The sequence below is a fragment of the Ovis canadensis genome, chromosome 16 (assembly GCF_042477335.2).
Source record: "Ovis canadensis isolate MfBH-ARS-UI-01 breed Bighorn chromosome 16, ARS-UI_OviCan_v2, whole genome shotgun sequence".
NCBI classification, from domain to species: domain Eukaryota; kingdom Metazoa; phylum Chordata; class Mammalia; order Artiodactyla; family Bovidae; genus Ovis; species Ovis canadensis.
The window spans coordinates 77,677,094-77,693,741 of NC_091260.1; the positions used below are offsets into that span (position 1 = coordinate 77,677,094).

The following is a 16,648-nucleotide window of genomic DNA, read 5'->3' on the forward strand; positions in this document are numbered from 1 at the left end:
GGAACAAAGGCATAACCCTTCATTTCAGCTCAGAACTCATCTTGTCAAATTTCTCGTGATGTTATTCCCTCAACCAGTTTAACTCAACTCCTACTGTAGCTCTGTGAATCAGGACTGTAATCTGGGTTTATAGTATTAAAATTACTGCAGATGGTGACTGCAGCCATGAAATCTTTACCAACAAAGGTCCGTCTACTCAAAGCTGTGGTTTTTCCTGTAGTCATGTATGGATGTGAGAGTTGAACTACAAAGAAAGCTGAGTGCCAAAGAATTGATGCTTTTGAACTGTGGTGTTGGAGAAGACTCTTGAGAGTCCCTTGGACTGCAAGGAGATCCAACCAGTCCATCCTAAAGGAAATCAGTCCTGAATATTCATTGGAAGGACTGATGCTAAAGCCACCTGATGTGAAGGACTGATTCACTGGAAAAGACCCTGATGCTGGGAAAGATTGAAGACTGGAGGAGAAGGGGATGATAGGGGATGAGACGGTTGGATGGCATCGCTGACTTGGACATGAGTTTGAGTAAACTCCGGGAGTCGGTGATGGACAGGGAGGCCTGGCGTGTTGCCGTCCATGGGGTTGCAAAGAGTCAGACATGACTGAGCAACTGAACTGAACTGAACTGACTGAAACAGCTAGGTGTTTTTTTTGTTGTTGTTGTTGTTAATCCCAAGCAGGAAAATAGGGTGGGTTTGGCTAACAAATAAGTCTATGTGGATTTAACAGAAGCAGTAGGTAGTTCCTAAATTTGCTATACCTTACCCGTCTATGTTAGCACACCTTGGAGGGGAGTCTCTATAAATTTGCTATAGGGAGATACTCTTGTATTATTGTAAAGTACCATTTAACTTTGGTTTCTTGAGAGTTGCTTCTCTCACCTCATATCTTTGGGTTTAACATGGGTAATTTGGGGAAGCATCTGCTGTCAATGATACAGATGGAGCTCTCATAATTTCATAATTCACATGAGCCAGGACTTCCCACGGGACACAGTGGTAAAGAATCCACCTGCTAATGCAGGAGACACAAGATATCTAGGTCAGGAAGATCCTCTGGAGGAAGAAATGGTAACCTGCTCCAGTATTCTCACCTGGGAATTTCCATGGACGGAGGAAACTGGCGGGCTGCAGTCCATGGGATCGCAAAGAGTCAGGCATGATTGAGTGAGTACGCACACCCACGACCAAGGTTATATTTGTGTCTTCGTGTGTTTTGGGGACATGTCTATTCCACATAACTTTCTTTTTCCTGATCCATGGGTGCTGGTTAATCAGATTGGTAAGACATCCATAAATTGTAATCTCACATGAGGTGTTTCACAAGCCATTTATTACTAGTTCAGTTCAGTTCAGTTCAGTCGCTCAGTCGTGTCCGACTCTGCGACCCCGTGAATTGCAGCATGCCAGGCCTCCCTGGCCATCACCATCTCCCGGAGTTCACTCAGACTCACGTCCATTGAGTCCCTGATGCCATCCAGTCATCTCATCCTCGGTCGTCCCCTTCTCCTCCTGCCCCCAATCCCTCCCAGCATCAGAGTCTTTTCCGATGAGTCAACTCTTCGCATGAGGTGGCCAAAGGACTGGAGTTTCAGCTTTAGCATCATTCCTTCCAAAGAAATCCCAGAGTTGATCTCCTTCAGAATGGACAGGTTGGATCTCCTTGCAGTCCAAGGGACTCTCAAGAGTCTTCTCCAACACCACAGTTCAAAAGCATCAATTCTTCAGCGCTCAGCTTTCTTCACAGTCCAACTCGCACATCCATACATGACCAGTGGAAAAACCATAGCCTTGACTAGACAGACCTTAGTTGGCAAAGTAATGTCTCTGCTTTTGAATATGCTATCTAGGTTGGTCATAACTTTTCTTCCAAGGAGTAAGTGTCTTAGAGTGGCTTAATGATGTCCCACTGTTTATTTTGCATCAAAGTAGATGGAGTGTTATCTTTGGAACCTAGCCCCTGTCGCTTGCATTCTAATACTCCTTCATGAGGGGATAATAAAGGGCTTGTATGGAACCCAGCACAGACTCTGATGGTGACGGAAATAGAAAGGGCCAGAGTTTCATCGATTAAAGTCTTCTCTGAACATCCACCATGCCTCAGGTTCTCTGCCAGGGAGACAGAGATGGAAAACTCAGACCCTGTGCTCTAGGAGTTCACTGCTCAGCAGTACAGAACAATGGAGACGCAGTGTGATAATCACTAGCAGCCACTACAACAGTGTTTCAGCAGGCTCTCATATAGAACCCCCAGCCTGCACCAGGGAGGGGCAGCAAGGTGTCTTGGAGAAAGTGAGACCTAACTTGGCGTTGGGAAACAATAGGGATAAACAAAGCCAACCAAACAGAAAGGAACAAGCCAAATTGAGCTGCGGAGAAAGGTGCATAGGGTCAGATGGAGTTCCCTGGTTACTCAGATGGTAAAGAATCCACGTGCAACATAGGAGACCTGGGTTCGATCCTTGGATTGAGAAGATCCCTTGGAGAAGGAAATGTCTGCCCGCTCCAGTATTCTTGCCTGGAGAGTCGCATAGACAGAGGAGCCTGGCAGGCTACAGTCCATGGGGTCACAAATGAGTGACTATCACTTTCACTTTCATAGGAACCAAATAGCACCTTAGCAACAGTCAGGGAAGCAAAAATGACCATACCTTGGAAACGGTGAAATGTAAAAGATTTGTCATTTGTACTTCTGGGGTAAGAGATACATTTTCATTCCACCCCAAGCTTATCTCAGTAATCCAACCTCTGGAAGGCCTTACACATATTCACTCTTTTCCTCCAGACTGCTGCTTCCAGGTACCCAAGAAATAGAATTTTATTTCTTTGGGGGCAAAAGGAAATCTTTGGCTTCTAAAGGGAAGTTCTGATACATCTCTCAATTGTCATTATGTAAATATTTGAAGTTAGTCGCTCCGTCGTGTCTGACTCCTTGCAACCCCATGGACTGTATAGTCCACCAGGACGCTCTGTCCATGGAGTTCTCCAGGCAAGAGTACTAGAGTGGGTTGCCATTTCCTTCTCCAGGGGATCGGAGAGAAGAGTCTACAGACAGAGGTCTCTGTGGTATAGAAAAGGCATTGATTCAGCACTTGCTTCCATTTCTGATTTCAGCCAGGGCCTGCTGCTAGCTCGTGGAGGGCATTCTGTACAAAACAAGTAATTTCTTCCTTGTTTCCAAAAAGGAGGGATTTTAGATCATATTGTATATCAAGGCATCTTTCTGTCCTCCTTGTGCATCTAAGCCAATGTTTGTTTGTTTGTTTTAAATGTGGAACACTTCTGGAATTTGCATGTCATCTTCCCTCAGAGGAAATGCTAATTCTTTGTATCTTTTCAGCTTCAGTGTACATGCTTCTGAAGCAAGCACTCTAAGCCAATGTTTTTGACTGCTTATGTTTTCCTCTAAATTTTTCCCTTTCAGGTAAATGTCAGGACCTGTAATTACCATGGGAAAAATCCATTTACTGGTTCTAACTCTATGCCCACTATTATTATTATTGCTATGCCCTCCTCTAGGGGATCTTCCCAACTCAGGGACTGAACCTACATCTCTTATGTCTCCTGCACTGGCAAGGAAATTTGCTAAACTAATGGAGACTTTTGGTAAAACTCAATGAATATAATTTTATCAGTTGAAATTTTAATGTTACCAAATAGTCAAATCAAGAGGTCATATGTAGGCATAAATGACCTTTCAATTAGGCTTTAGTTGAGCGGGGTCCCTGAGAAGGTGAATGTGATGGTGGCCTGGCTAGAGGCCGTGCTTTCTCCCTCATCGCTCCAGGTGCTTAAAGCTATTTATCTTGGATGGCCGGCGTGTGCTAGTCCCACAGCACAGTGTTTCAGCATTTTCGTCAGCATTTTCTAAGCTCCTGCAAGGCTAGTGTTATAAATTCCAGCTCTTATTTCTTCTGTGTGAACTTGTGATTAGGAAGTCAACATCTCCCCTTTTTAAAAAGCAAAGAAAGAGTCTGCAAAGAGGTATAATTAAGAATGGTCAGGTGGTCACATGAAATACATCTGCGAGAAGCAAAACTGTCCAAATTGCAGATCCATGAATGGTCAGAATTCCCACAGGTGACATTCTAGAACATTCAGTGCCATGTGTCTCAATAAAATTTGACTCTCTTTGATGGGTCCATTTTTTTCTTTCAAAGAATTAAGGTGTTTGAGCAACACTGTATGACCTTTGGAGGAAGGTAGGATAGGGACACAAGAGTGAAAGAACAGGCGGCTCACCAGATCCAACTGAGTTTTAATCGTGTTTTATCTTAGTATGTTGTGTGTGTTAGTATGGACTTCCCTAAAGCCTTTCCGGAAGCACATCCTGCATGGATCAATCAAACGCATGTCAGTCAGCAAGTGAAGTTGCTACTCTCTGTGTCTTGTTTGAAGCTGATATTTTTGTGATACAAGCTATTTAAATTAATCACTGAAGTGTAAATAACTTCAAACTATCCTCAGGAAAAAACATATATAAATAGGAAACATTCCAATTGTGTGAACAATTAGTTCTGTAATTAATCAGTGGGGGAAAATAACTCAGGATGAATTTTCTGGATTGGTAAAGAACCCAGCTGCAAAGCAGGAGACAGAGGAGATGCAGGTTCTGTCCCTGGTTAGGGAAGATCCCCTGGAGGAGAACAGGGCAACCCACTCCAGTATTCTTGCCTGGGAAATCCCATGGACAGAGGAGCCTGGCAGGCTACAGTCCACTGGGTCTCAAAGAGTGGGACAGGACTTAGTGACTAAGCATCCAAACATGCATAAATGAGAAATCCTGAAAAAGTACGTATTGGGGATCCAAAGAAACATTTGGTACAATAGTACATGATTTTCCACAGAACCTTTTTAACTACAAAGTTTACCAATTGTTAATTCATAGTATATTTTTAAGTTCTATTTTTAGTAAGACATTATATCTTCAATCAAATGAAAATAAAACTAAATGCAGACTGATCTTAATAAAAGTGTTGATATATGTAAAGAAACTCTTCAATTTTTCTTTTGAATATTAAACTGTATTTATATATTTTGTAGTCATTCATGAAAGAGGAGGATGCAAAAGCAGGATGAGAATTTTATGTTTCATATGTTTTAGTGAAATAATGTTGTGGAGTATAAAATTTTGCAGTTTTAATAATAAAAGAAATTTTTACCCTGAAATTTTTATATTTTGACTGAGAAGTGATCTAATAACTACTTTTCACTCTTAATTTTATTTATTTACTTTGAACTTTTTATTTTGTATTGGGGTACAGCTAATTAACAATGCCATGATAGTGACTTCCCTGGTGGCTCAGACGGTAAAGTGTCTGCCTACAGTGAGAGAGACCTGGGTTCGATCCCGGGGTCAGGAAGATCCTATGGAGAAGGAAATGGCAACCCACTCCAGTACTCTCGCCTGGAAAATCCTATGGATGGAGGAGCGTAGTAGGCTACAGTCCATGGGGTCGCAAAGAGTCGGACATGACTGAGCAACTTCACTTCACTTCATGATAGTTTCAGGTGAACAGCGGAGGGACTCAGCCATATACATACATGCATCCATTCTCCCCCAAGCCCCCATAACATCCAGGCTGTCCCAGAACAGTGAGCAGAGTTCCATGTGCTATACAGTAGGTCCTTGTTCGTTATCCATCTTAAATATAGCAGTGTGTACTTGTCCTTCCCAAACTTTCTAACTATGCCCTCCTCTCACCAACTGTAAATCCATTCTCTGTGAGTTTCTGTTTTGTAAGTTCATTTCAATAATTTCTTTTCAAATTCCACACATAAGGGATGTCATATGACATTTCTCCTTCTCTGTCTGACTTGCTTCCCTCAGTATGACAATCTCTAGTTCCGTCCATGTTGTGGCAAATGGCATTGTGTTATTTGTTTTCATGGCTAAGTAATATTCAGTTGTATAAATGAACAACATCTTTAGCCATTCCTCTTGTCAATGGACATTTAGCCTGCTTCTATGTTAATTTTAGACAAAGTTTTAAGTCAATTCACTTTTAGATTTCTCAGTGTTTTCATATTTTAAAAAGTCTTTATTTTTTTGGATGATGCAAACATAAATACTTTAAAGCATCATTTCATATTTATTCACTACGTGAAGGATCAAACTGAAGAGCTTGAATAGAAATCATTTATCATGTTTAGTTGGTTACACAGTAACACAGTATAATTAAACTAGATAATTAATTTGATATGACATAATCAGAAAATAATTTGAATTTTTCTCCAAATGACTCAGTGATCACCACATAAGCTTTCTTTAACAACTCCTGAGCAATTACTAGAAGATACAAGAAAAGATGAATTTTGATAATTGAATTTAGGATTTTTGTTTGCATATGTATGTGTGTGTTTGTGAGAGACAGAGAGAGAAGTAAACAAGGGAAAGAGCGCAATGAGACCTGGTTGGAGGCTGAGGGCATATATTTTCATCAAATCTATTGAAGTGCGAAGAGGTTTCCAAGTTAGTCAATAATGATGTACTCACATATGACAGAAACTTTAAAAAGACTCTAAGTAAATTGCTAATCTGATTTTTTTACATATTACATTAAAAGTTTTAAAACTTAAAAAAAAAAAAAAACATTAGTTCACATAAGGCTGTGGTTAAATGTGACAGGATTTTTCAAAGCGACGGTACAGCTGAGAACTGCCTTTTTGGAGATGTGCTTTGACCTGGATTAACTCCACAGTGAGCAGCGGCCTAGTGTGTGAAGCTCTCCCTTTTTCATGATCACCAAGTTCTACAGCAGCACACTTCACGAAGACAGAATGTTTCTTTAGTATCAGAAATGTATTCCTTTTCTAAACCTTTTCTTAAAGTTAACATTGTGTTGTCTATTAAAATCTTTGACTACTAATTTGATGGCTGATTTGGGGGAAAAATCATCTCTTAAAGAAAATCAAAGTTTCACCAAGGATTCAGATTTTATGCCCTCCTCCTCTTCTGCTAAGAAGTCATAGTAGGTGAGCAAAGACTCCAAAAAGTATTAAATCTCTGTGAAATAGATGATGTTGGCTAAAATCATAATACAGTGTTCAATAACAGGGCTGACGAATACTAAATTGCATACTTTTTCGTTCAAACCATCTATGTCATACCAGAAAAATAAATAAATAAAAACAACCAAGAAGTCTGTGCATCCAACTCATGGCCCTTTAATGACAATATTTAAAACTGAGTTAATTTTTAAAATTTTACTCTCTGCTTGTATCAGGTGGTCTCTGAAGTAGCATAAAAGTGAAAGCAAATCAGAATCCTGTTTTCTGATCTGCCATGGTAAAGAGTTCAGGAATCACCACTACTTCTTGACAACAAGTGAAAACCAGAACAATCTGAAAAATCAGCCACTCTTCTTAAATCCTTTAGAGAAGCGTGACCACAGGGCAAGCCGTTGCCTCCAGAGTTGGAGAGATAGAATGGCAGGTGCAGAGAACCACAACTAACCAATGTCGAAACTCCTGAGCAGAAACTTCTCAGGGAACCAAAGCTAGGGTAGGAAAACATGAACAGTAATTGACAATTGGTGGAGACTAAGTGTGGACAAATAGGTGAGTTAAAAACTTCATGGGGACATGGTCATCGAGAAGGCCCCTTGCCTCTGCTTTACTTTCTAGAACTCTCAACAGATTCTGACAGTGGAGATCTGAGAAAAATCTCCTTGCCTTCCAGCAGGGAGACAAGAAGAGTAAGCATCTTGAAATACATCAGAGCATTCTGCCTGCTTAACAAAGTCTGCCCTCAAGAGAAATTTATTTTTATCAGAGCTTACCTTACTTGGCATTTATTAGAGACTAATAACCCTGTGAAATCCACTTAGTTGTGTCCGACTCTTTGTGACCCCATGGACTACACAGTCCATGGAGTTCTCCAGGCCAGAATATCCAAATGGGTAGCCATTCCCTTCTCCAGGGGATCTTCCCAATCCAGAGGTTGAGCCCGGGTCTCCCGCATTGTAGGCAGATTCTTTATCAGCTGAGTCACCAGGGAAGCCCAAGAATAATGGCGTGGGTAAATATCCCTTCTCCAGCAGATCTTCCCAACCCAAGAATGAACTGGAGTCTCCTGCATTGCAGGCATATTCTTTACCAGCTGAGCCCAGGTGACACTAGGGGAAGGGAAATGCTCAACTCTCCAGATCCCTCTAGTCTTGAACATGAAGAAAGGGAAATATCCACATCCAGACTCCTTTAGCCATCCTGTCCCACCTAAGAGCGGTGCAGTAACTGAGAAGCCCTGGGGAAAGTTCACGGTCCAGGGGTACAGGCTCATTGAAAGACTGAGAACTTCCTTTCCCCCACTTTACCACTGCATTACTGTAGACCTATTCACCGCAGTTCCTTTTACACAGTATATGATGCCTACCTTTCAAGAAAAATGATAGTGAACAAAAAGATAATAAACAATATAAAGAGTCACAGGAAGCATCAGGTCCACACCCATTTATGGCAGGGATGTTGGAATTGTAGATTATGATTTTAAAACAACTATGCTATATATAATAAGGGTTCTAGTGGGAAAAGTATGTCCATATGCAAGGACATATGAGCAATGTGAGCAGAGAGATGAAAATTTTAAGAAAAACAATCAAAGAAAAATGCTAGAGAACAAAAACAATGTAACAGAAGTGAAGAATGCCTCTGATAGACTCGTTAATATGCTGTACACAGTTGAGGAAAGAATCTCTGAGCTTGAGAATATGTCACTGGAAAATTCCAAAATGGAAAACAGAAGAGAAAAAAAAAGGCAAAAAAAAAAATTATGGAACAGAATATCTAGGAATGGTGGGATAACACAAAAAGTAAAGAGTAGGTATACAGGAATCCCAGAAGAAGAAGAGAGAGGACAGAAGAAATATTGGAAGCAATAAGCACTGAGAATTTTCCTCCACTACTGTCAGGTTGGAAGCCACAGATCCAGGAAGCTCAGATAACACTAAGCAGGATAAATGTCAGAAAACATACATCTAGGCATATGTTATTCAAAATTCAGAAAATCAAAGATAAAATCTTAAAAGAAGTCAGAGGAAAAATATCTCATTTATAGAGGAGGAAAGATAAGAATCATGCATGTCAGCTCTTCAGAATCAATACAAGCAAGAAGAGAATGGAGAGAAATACTTAAAGTGTTGCAAGAAAAAATAAAATCCAATTTAGAACTCTACGCCCAGAAACTCAGGTGGCACTAATGGTAAAGTACCTGCCTGCCAGTGCAGGAGAAGTTAATAGATGTGGGCTTGATCCCTGGGTTGGTAAGTTTCCCTGGAGGAGGGCATGGTAACCCACTCCAGTACTCTTGCCTGGAGAATCCCAAGGACAGAGGAGCCTGGTGGGCTACAGTCCATAGGGTCTCAAAGAGTCAGACAAGATTGATGTGACTTAGCAGAGCAGAGATACCCAGCAAAAGTATCTTTCAGAAGTGAAAGTGAAATAAAGATTATCTCAGAGAAACACAAATTGGGAAAATTTGTTGCCAGTTGACTTCTCTTGCAAGAAATATTATAGTTTCTTCAAGAAGAAAAATGATACAGGTCAGAAAGCAGGATCTACACAAAGAAAGGAAGACTATGGGAAATATAAAGTAAGGTAAAATCTAGTCAAGGCTATGGTTTTTCCACTGGCCATGTATGGATGTGAGAGTTGGACTGTGAAGAAAGCTGAGCACCAAGGAATTGATGCTTTTGAACTGTGGTGTTGGAGAAGACCCTTGAGAGTCCCTTGGACTGCAAGGAGATCCAACCAGTCCTTTCGGAAGGAAATCAGTCCTGGGTATTCTTTGGAAGGAATGATGCTAAGGATGAAACTCTAGTACTTTGGCCACCTCATGTGAAGAGTTGACTCGTTGGAAAAGACTCTAATGCTAGGAGGGGTTGGGAGCAGGAGGAGAAGGGATGACAGAGGATGAGATGGCTGGATGGCATCCCTGACTCAATTGTCGTAAGTCTGAATGAACTCCGGGAGATGGTGATGGCCAGGGAGGCCTGGAGCACTGCAATTCATGGGGTCGCAAAGAGTCGGACATGACTGAGCGACTGAATTGAACTGAGCTGAACTGAAGGTAAAGTAAAATCTTTTATTTTTCTTATCTTAAATTCAACTAAAAGGTAATATTTTGTTAGAAATAATAATAGCAAAATGCGTGGGGTTATGCATGCAAATATGTTTGATACGTAAGTAAAATATATGATACAAAGGATGGAGGGAGGAATAAGGAATATATTACTGTTATAAAGTACTTGCATCATGTATAACGTACTATGGTGCTATTTGAAAGTGGAACTGAATCAGTTGCAAATATGTATTGCCCACTCTACAGCAAGCACTATAAAAATATAAAGAAAATGGCACCCCACTCCAGTACTCTTGCCTGGAAAATTCCATGGATGGAGGAGCCTGGTGGGCTACAGTCCACGGGGTCACAAAGAGTCGGACACGACTAAGCAATTTCACCTAAATTTCACCTATGCTAACAAAGGAGAGAAAATAGAATCATATGTAAGGCTCAATTAAAACAAACAAACAAAAAACATATAAAGCATGGGAGGCAAAAGTAGGAACAAACAAACAGCGCAACGAATAGAAAACATTAATCTTTGAAGGTGGCCAAAGAGCACAAACTTTTGCTGATCTGATGAATAAGTTCTGGGGACCTAATATACAGCATGGTGTCTATGGCCAACAATTCTGTATTGTTTATATGAAATTTGCTAAGAGGGTAGATTTTAAAAGCTCTCATGACAAGGAAAATAATTAGTAACTATGTGCAGTGGTGGATGTTAACTAAATTTATTGAGGCAATTATTTCACAGTATATACATATATCAAATCATTATGTTGCATATCGAAAACTATGCAATGTTCTACGTCAATAACATTTCAATAGCTATTAATCCAACTACATTAATAATCACTTTAAGTATCAATGTTACATTGTACCAATTAAAACAGACGGTCAGAGTGGATCATAATATCTAACTTGGCTGTTTACATGAAGTCAATTTAAAAATATAAAATCATATAGACTAAAAGTAAAAAGAAGGAGAAAGATGCTAGTACTATTCAAAAGAAAGCATAGATGACAATGTTAATTTCAGGCAGAACAAATTTCAAAAAAAGAAAAGTATCAAGGGCAAAGAAGGGCCATTGTTTTGTTGTTATTATTTGTTTTTAGTTGTTAAGTTGTATCCAACATTTTTGCAACCTCATGGACTGTACTCTGCCAGCTTCCTCTGTCCATGGGCTTTCCCAGGGAATTCTGAAAGCGAAATGAAAGTCACTCAGTCGTGTCCGACTCTTAGCAACATCATAGATTATAACAGTCCATGGAATTCTCCAGGCCACACTACTGGAGTGGGTTGCCATTTCCTTCTCCAGGAGATCTTCCCAACCCAGGGACTGAACCTGCATCTCCTGCAATGGGAGGCAGATTCTTTAACAGAGAGCTACCAGCTTCAACACAGCTACCATAAAGAGGGACATTGCAAAACAATAAAGGGTCAGTTCTCCAAGAGGATATAGCAGTCTTTAATGTGTATGCATCTGAAACAGAGCAACAAAATATAAGAGGAAAATCTGATAGAAATACAGGAGAAATAAATGAATCTACGCTGAAGAATTGACGCTTTTGAACTGTGGTGTTGGAGAAGATGCTTGAGAGTCCCTTGGGCTGCAAGGAGATCAAACCAGTCAATCCTAAAGGAAATCAGTCCTGAATATTCACTGGAAGGACTGATCCTGAAGCTGAAGCTGAAGCTCCCTTACTTTGGCCACCTGATGTGAGGAGCTGACTGATTGGAAAAGACTCTAATGCTGGGAAAGAGTGAAAGCAGGGGGAGAAGGGGACAACAGAGGATGAGATGATTGAATGGCATCATCAACTCAATGGACATGAGTTTGAGCAAGTTCTGGGAGATTAGCAAAGGACAGGGAAGCCTGGTGTGCTGCATGGGGTTGCAGAGTCAGACATGACTGAACAACAACTGTTATAGTTGGTAATACCCTCTATCAGAAACAGACATACGTGACCTAGCAGGCATAAAATCTGGAAGGACATATTTGAGTTCACTGGCACCATCAATCAACTGGATATAGTTGACATCAATTGACTGCTTCCTCCAATAACCGCAGAAGACCCAGCTGGCTAGAAGTTATGGGACTGAGAATCAGAGAGGAAAGAGAACTGTGGAGGGGAGGAAATCTGGAGGTCTTCAAAGGGTCTTCATCTGGAGATGTTCACAGAGTCTGTTTAGCAGAATACTCAGGAGTGTGTATGTGTAAGGAAGTCCTCAAATCTGGGGGAGGAAACAACCAAAAGAATCAGAATAGCATGTGCTGCCATGACCAGATTTCACAATCTTCTAATTCACAGGGATTCAATTATGCTCAAAGGGTCCTGCCTTCATAGTGAGGAGTACTTAAGTCTACACTGAGCACTGCCTTGGTGGTGGTGGTGTAGTCACTCAGTTGTGTCTGACTCTTGCGACCCTGTGGATTGTTAGCCCACCAGGCTCCTCTGTCCATGGGAATAATAGGGACCATGAATAGAAATAATAGGGACTGTGAATTTAGGAGTGCTGCTCTTGGGAAAAAATTAAAAAATCTTTTCTCTGGTTTTCTTGAGAGGTAGTGATTGATAGAAAACAATTCAGAAGTTCCTGGGGATCTTCCCTGACCCAGGGGAATAGAACCCATGTCTCCCACATTGCAGGCAGATTCTTTACCATCTTAGCCACAAGAGAAGCCCAGTGATAGAAAACAATTCAGGAGTTATGAGACTAAAAGGGAAGATGTCTTTGAAGCGCATGTTCCAGGAAAGCTAATTTTCACTGGAAATCACTACTGGGTGAGTAGAAAAGTCTAGGTGTTAAGAGTAAGGCTGGGTTTAAAAAGCCAGGCTGTCTGGATTCATCCTTGGCTCACCCTTGTCCTACAACCTTGGGAAAGTTTCTTTGCTATTTGATACTTTAATTTCCTTACATGTAAAACGGCAATGATTATGTCACTCATTTCATAGTTATTGGAGGAATACAACGAGATTGTATTTATTCTCTTGTATGATGTCTCCAGGCATCCTAGCTTTACTCTGTTGGAAGGAATAAGGATTGTGCTCAATCACATATGACTCTTTGTGACCTCAGGGACTATAATCCAACAGGCTCCTCTGTCTGTGGAATTTCCCTGGTAAGAATACTGGCATTTCCTCCTCCAGGGGATCTTCCTCACCCAGGGACTGAACCCATACCTCTTGCATCTCCTGCACTGGCAGGCAGATTCTTTACCACTGCACCTCCTGGGAAGCCCAGTTATTCTATATTAAATATTAAAACATTTACTGTTACTTTAAACATATTCTGTCAAAAAAATCAAATATCAAATTTGTCCAGGATTATCTGGAATTAAGTTTCTGATATGCATATATAAATATATTTATTATACATACATATTTATCAGAAAAACAATAACCAAGGCATAATAGATACCTCTACCTGATGAAGTTTGTCAGTAATTATCAATACTGCATCCACATTATGATTAGGGAAAATTTTTTAGAAAATATTTATGCCTGAGCCCCATTTTCAGAAGTTCTTAGTATATTGGAAACCTGGGAGAAACTGGCAGGTTGAGAAGCACAGATTTATCTGAGTTAAGATTTCACAAGGCCTCAGAAACAACACAGTGAATATTGCATGTCATGAATTCTTTTAAATAAAAATTATTTTATGTAAATAGTTATTAGCTACAATATGCCACACATTATTTCTCTGAGATAAAATGTATTTCCTTTTTTTTATAATTTGAAAGTCAAAAGAATTTGTCATTTTTGTAAAAAATACAAACCATTTACTTCATACACACACACACACACACACACACACACACATGATATTTCCAAGTATTAATTCAGTTCAGTTGCTCAGTCATGTCCGACTCTTTGCGACCCCATGGACTGCAGCATGCCAGGCTTCCCTGTCCATCACCAACTCCCGGAGCTTGCTCAAACTCATGTCCATCCACTCAGTGATGCCATCCAACCATCTCATCGTCTGTTGTCCCCTTCTCTTTCTGCCTTCAATTTTTCTCAGCATCAGGGTCTTTTTCAATGAGTCAGTTCTTCACATCAGGTGGCCAAAGTATTGGAGTTTCAGCTTCAGCGTTTGTCCTTCCAATGAATATTGAGGACTGATTTCCTTTAGAATGTGGACAAATCAGAGAGCTGTTACATCCAAATTCCATTGACTAAATGTGTCACAGGATATAAGAATGGTTAGTATTATATCAATGCAGAAACACTATGATAATGTACAGACTTATTTCCAAAAACTTCCTGAAGAGGACTGAAAATAGTGTGTGTTATTTCCGGATAGTGCAAAAAATACACTTCTTTTTGTATTCTGCATAGTAATAGTATTTATAACCATGAATTTTAATATCATAAAGCACTTTAGGAATCAGTGAAGAACAAAACAATTAAGAATGTTTCAAACTTTTAGTCATGTATTAAATTAATTTTCTATGTAACTGCTTATGCAAAATGAGAAATTAAATGGAAATAAATTTATTTCAAGTTGAAATAAATAAAATTATTTCCTTTTAAAAATTATCTTTTCTTCAATTTATACTTACCTTCATTTCTGGTACAATTGCCTTTTTTTTTTTTTTTCCAGCAGTAGTCCCTCACTGTATGTGGTCTTAAAGAGTGTAGATCCATTTTCCAAAAAAGAACATACTTGGAAGGACCATTAGGTTTTTTTCAGAAGCACATGTAGATAAACAGAAAGTCAATTCTGCTCACAAGGTTATCATTGCACTCGGATGCTACTTTGTTATTAGGGAATTAATCAATCTGCTCTTCCTTTATGATCTTTCTTGAAGCAAATTCTTTTTAATGCACTTAGTGGTAAATTTTTTTTTTTCTAAAAAGTAAACCACCATAAGGATTTCTTCTTCAGATAATAGCAGAGTAGCTCATACTGGACTAAGTCCTCTTCAGATAATATTAAACAGTTGAAAAACAAATAAACAAACAAAACAAGTCCAAAGGAACTAAAAAAACACCCAAAGCAAGTAGGAGGAAAGTGGGTGTGGAAAGAAGACAATGACACTGCGTAACTTCCCCAGTTTGTGGCTCAGTGACTGGTGGCAGACCCTCATTGTTCCCACAAGGAGTGGCCAAATTTCTAGTAAATATCAACAGTTTTACTGGATTCAGAATCAGAGTGAATCAAGGAGAGACCACAACAGTTGGAATGTGATGGAGAAAATTCCATGCAAAATAAAGCCAAAGGAAGGGAACAAATTCTGTCTAATCTGTCCAGATTATTGGCTGTCCCCTTACGCATGCTTCTACAGAACAGGCTCCAGGTAACCCAGAAAGTGTTAACTGACTTCACATATGTGAGCTTCCGACAACTTTAGTTCAGTTCAGTTCAGTTCAGTCACTCAGTCGTGTCCGACTCTTTGCGACCCCATGAATCGCAGCACGCCAGGCCTCCCTGTTCGTCACCATCTCCCGGAGTTCACTCAGACTCACGTCCATCGAGTCCGTGATGCCATCCAGCCATCTCATCCTCAGTCATCCCCTTCTCCTCCTGCCCTCAATCCCTCTCAGCATCAGAGTCTTTTCCAACGAGTCAACTCTTTGCATGAGGTGGCCAAAGTACTGGAGCTTCAGCTTTAGCATCATTCTTTCCAAAGAAATCCCAGGGTTGATCTCCTTCAGAATGGACTGGCTGGATCTCCTTGCAGTCCAAGGGACTCTCAAGAGTCTTCTCCAACACCACAGTTCAAAAGCATCAATTCTTCAGCGCTCAGCCTTCTTCACAGTCCAACTCTCACATCCATACATGACCACTGGAAAAACCATAGCCTTGACTAGATGGACCTCAGTCTGCAAAGTAATGTCTCTGCTTTTGAATATGCTATCTAGGTTGGTCATAACTTTTCTTCCAAGGAGTAAGCATCTTTTAATTTCGTGGCTGCAGTCACCATCCACAGTGATTCTGGAGCCCCCCAAAATAAAGTCTGACACTGTTTCTACTGTTTCCCCATCTATTTCCCATGAAGTGATGGGACCGGATGCCATGATCTTCATCTTCTGAATGTTGAGCTTTAAGCCAACTTTTTCACTCTACTCTTTCACTTTCATCAAGAGGCTTTTTAGCTCCTCTTCACTTTCTGAAGTAAGGGTGGTGTCATCTGCATATCTGAGGTTATTGATATTTCTCCTGGCAATCTTGATTCCAGCTTGTGTTTCTTCCAGTCCAACGTTTCTTATGATGTACTCTGCATAGAAGTTAAATAAGCAGGGTGACAATATACAGCCTTGACACACTCCTTTTCCTATTTGGAACCAGTCTGTTGTTCCATGTCCAGTTCTAACTGTTGCTTCCTGACCTGCATACAGATTTCTCAAGAGGCAGGTTAGATGGTCTGGTATTCCCATCTATTCCAAAATTTTCCACAGTTTATTGTGATTCACACAGTCAAAGGCTTTGGCATAGTCAATAAAGCAGAAATAGATGTTTTTCTGGAACTCTCTTGCTTTTTCCAGAATTTGGAGTCTGAGTTTAGCTGAGATAAAAGTGAAAGGAAAAAAAATCAAATATTATAGCACTGCATCTGAAATATGTGATATGAATATAT

General features: G+C 40.2%; 1 non-coding gene across 1 annotated transcript; it reads right to left on the reverse strand.

Moving 5' to 3' along the window:
- Window positions 1-3,263: 3,263 nt before the first annotated feature.
- Window positions 3,264-3,368, reverse strand: LOC138422073 (U6 spliceosomal RNA). The gene has a single exon (XR_011249743.1). It is a non-coding gene; the product is annotated as a U6 spliceosomal RNA (small nuclear RNA).
- Between the last annotated feature and the right edge of the window lie 13,280 nt (window positions 3,369-16,648).